Source organism: Heterodontus francisci, chromosome 34, assembly GCF_036365525.1.
Source record: "Heterodontus francisci isolate sHetFra1 chromosome 34, sHetFra1.hap1, whole genome shotgun sequence".
Taxonomy (NCBI): Eukaryota; Metazoa; Chordata; class Chondrichthyes; order Heterodontiformes; family Heterodontidae; genus Heterodontus; species Heterodontus francisci.
Genome location: NC_090404.1, coordinates 15,015,209 through 15,019,311, shown reverse-complemented (window position 1 = coordinate 15,019,311; position 4,103 = coordinate 15,015,209).

The following is a 4,103-nucleotide window of genomic DNA, read 5'->3' as shown; positions in this document are numbered from 1 at the left end:
TCATAGAGTCATAGAGAGATACAGCACTGAAACAGGCCCTTCAGCCCACCAAGTCAGCGCCAGCCATCAACCACCCATTTATACTAATCCAACATTAATCCCATTTTTCTCCCTCTCCTTCCCACAATTCTCCTACCACCTACCTACACCAGGGGCAATTTATTTACAACGGCCAATTTACCTATCAACCCGCAAGTCTTTGGTATGTGGGAGGAAACTGGAGCACCCGGAGGAAACCCACGCGGTCACAGGGAGAACGTGCAAACTCCGCACAGGCAGTACCCAGAACCGAACCCTGAGGCTGTGACCTTACTGTTGTAGTTTCTTCTGAAAACTGACCTGCCATGCATCCTATATCTCACTTGCCAGCCTTTGTCAAAAGACTGTCATGAACGTGCATTTTTCCTTTTGTTCAGTCGCCACAGGAAGTGGGAGAACTTGACCTTTGACCACTTCCCTGTCTGGGGCAGGGGGTGGGGTAGATGGTGAAGTGTGGGGTATTGGTCAGTTGAGCTGCCAATCCATCTGGCTTCCACCACCAGAGGAAATAGTTTCTCTCCGTACTCTGTCAAATCCTTTAATCATCTCAAACACCTCATCCCTTAATCGTCTACACTTCAAGGCCGTACAAGCCAAGCTGACCTTGCAAGGTTTTGCTTGCAGTTGGTATCCAACATGCCACAGACAATATCTCCATCATCCATCTGAAATCGGAGCGTATAAAGGCATCGCCCCTTCCTGGTAGTTAGTTGCCAGCGTGCAGTCGGGCAGCTTGGCTTGCCATCTCCTTCACGTCCTGCTGCCTCAGCTCATCCGCTGTGGAAGCCCCCATCTATGCATTTGTTATCTCCAGACCTGACTATTCCAACACTTCCCTGTCCGACCGCCCACCTTCCACGCGTCAGCCCATCCAAAACTCTACTACCCATGTCCCAACTCGCACCAAGTCCCGTTCCCCTATTGCCCCCTGTTATCGCTGACCAAAAATAGCTCTTGCTTAAGCAATGCCTCGATTTAAAAATTCTCAACCTTGTTTTCAGATCCCTCCGTGACCCCCTCCCTCCCTATCCCTGTAACCTCCTCCAGCCTCCACAACCCTCTGAGATCTCTGCTCTCTTTCCCCGATTTTAATCGCTCCACCATTGGCGGCCGTGCCTTCACCTGCCTGGGCACCTAAGCTCTGGAGTTCCCTCCCTAAACCTCTCCGCCCCTCTCTCTCCTCCTTTAAGACGCTCCTTTAATACCGACCTCTTTGACCAAGCTTTTGGCCCCCTGTCCTAATATCTCCTTATGCGGCTCGGTGTCAAATTTAGTTCGATAATCGCTCCTATGAAGCATCTTGGGATATTTTGGAACTTTAAAGTTGTTGTTGGCTGAATTAACCTTTCTAGCAAAAGGTCACAGACCTGAAACATTAACTCCGTTTCTCTCTCCATGGATGCTGCCTGACCTGCTTCCAGCGTTCCCGTTTTTATTTCATCCTTTCAGCCTTCTCTTTTCCAGAGAAAAGGGTCCCATCTTGTTCAACCTTTCCATTGTTGGGATCATTCTGGTAAATTTTGCATATTCATTACTGTCTCTATATCCTATTTATAATAATGGAGACCGAGACTGTTCATAGTACTCCCAAGTATGATCTAACCGAGGTTCTGCAGAGATTTAACATAACGTCTCTGCTTTTGAATTCTATTTATCCAGAAACGAACGCCAGTGCTGGTTTTGTCTTATTAACCTGGGTCGCTACTTTTAGTGATCACTGTATCTGTACCCCTAGACCCCTCTGTCCCTCTCCCCCATTTATACCCTTATTTCCCAAGATGCATGTGGCCCCATTATTCTTCCCATCAAAATGTACTGCCTCTGTGTTTTGTTAAATATATTTTTTCAGGATTCATTTTTGAAAGATTGAAGAAATGTTAAACTTTGGGGTTTTCAAAGGGGGTCATGTAAAGGCTACTTGACTTTTAAAAACGGTCCCTGGAAATGTTTTTTAAAAGGGGCACTGAGAGGTCTTATGAGTAAAACAAGCCTTTCTGGGAAACCACCTGACTTCCAGCAACAACACAAGCCTTTTCGGAAACCACCTGACTTCCAGCACAATAACAGAGAAATTTGGACACCTGGAGAAATTGTTTACAAAGAAGTGACAGGTCAAGATTGATGGCAGTCAAAAGGTTGACCTCCTGTCATTGGTTTCGCTTTGTTTTGAGTTGGGATTGAACTGTATAAAAAGGGAGAAAACTTCCAAGGAGAGAAGACCACAACCCAGCGCAACTTTCCAGCACTTTTCTAAAAGACCTTGAGAAATCCACTGTGTCAACTCATCTTGTCTCCTGTCTTTGAAGAAAAGCCTGCTAAATTAATTCTCAATGCCATCTGAAAAGAACTGTTCTGAAAGATCCCAGTGACCCATCTATGTGTACTCAGCGCCAGACTGTATGCAAGTTTTAGAACACAGCATATCGCATCTGCTGTTTCTTCAAGGATAAGCAAGTATTCAGCCCAAATGTTCTTCGTCTGTAATAGAGCTCTTAAAAACAAAAAATCCTTTATTTTTTCAGTTAACCTGTGTGTGTGTGTGTTTGTGTGTCTGTGTCTGTGTTTGTGTGTGTGTGAGTGTGAGGGGCAAAGGTAAAAAAGGGAACTTTAACATTTCAATCTGTGTGTTTATGCTTTACTTCATTATGGGTTAAGACTTGTTTTATAATGTTGTTGTTTATTAAAGAAACCTAGTTGGTTCTGGGATAAAAATAGAGTCTATGATTGACCATATCGGTAAGTGGGAAACAATTAAATATATGTTGTGACCTGTGGAGAAGTGGAACTAGAATAAACAGTGCACTCCTCCTGCCTCGGTTGTAACACGAAATTGAAGCTCCTTTGCCAGTTACAAGCCCATTCTGCAAGTTTTCTACTATTTCCTTGTAGCTGGTCGCAGTCCTCTATTAAATGCTCCCCCTCCCCCAGGTTGGGTGTCATTTGCAAATTTTGGAATTGTATTTCTGATTCCCAATCCTTTATGTAAATGGTGAACAATAGATATCCCAGCACCGATCCCTGTGAAATGCCACTTCCCACCACCTGCCGATCCGAGTGACTCCCTTTAAGCACGAATCTCCGTTTTCTGTTTTCTAGCCAGCTTGCTCTCCTTTCTGTCGCCGACTCTGCAGGTTCCGACCTTAAGTCGTGAGTCTGCTGTGCGTTGGCTTATCGATGGCTGTTTGGAAGCCCAAATCTATTACCTTTATTGCAATCCCCTTATCTACTCTTTCAGTGACTTCTTCATAGAACTCAATAAGGTTGGGCAAAAATTCATTGAGGTACCACTTTCCAGAGAATCTGATTATTATCAGATAGTCTGTTCTTTCAGTGATGTTGGTTAGCTCAGTTGGCTAGATGGCTAGTATATAATACAGAAAGGTGCCAACAGTGTGGGTTTAATCCCTGTGCAGGCTGTGGTAGTTCACGAAGACCTGCCTACTTGCTATGTCCCACTCTTGAGGAGTGGTGTCCCTCAAGCTCTACATTACCAACGGTGCCCCTCTAATGGAGGGAGATGCCTTTGGGCCTACAGCAGAAAAGGGCTAAATATTGACACCAGCATGACCTCCACTGCTCTTCTTCAAAATAGTGGCCGTGCAATCCTTTACGTACACCTGGTAACCATGTTCTCATGGTGGGGTGTATGACCCCTGACCTTTTGTCCTATGTGCAGTTGATATAGTTCTGCACCTGCAGTATTGGTCATGCTCCATCTTCATTCTTCCTTGTTTTCCGAGCGGTGTCTCCTGCATCTCAGAGAATTTGGACAGATGATGGTTTGGCAGAGTCGTCCGCACTTGTCTGCCAAACATGATCTCTGCTGGTGATGGTAAACCCATATCCATAGGGGTAGCTTTGAGGTGGAGCATGGCAACATGAAAATCTTGTTTCGTTGTCCTACACTTTAGGATAATTTCTTTGTGCGAACCTTGTCAATGGTTTGTGCCAGATCATCTCCAGTGGTTTGTGGTCGGTTTCCACAGTGAACCGCTTACTGAACAGGTAGGTATGGAACCTTGTGATCCCAGACACCAGAGCAAGTGTTCCACGCTCTCTGTTTG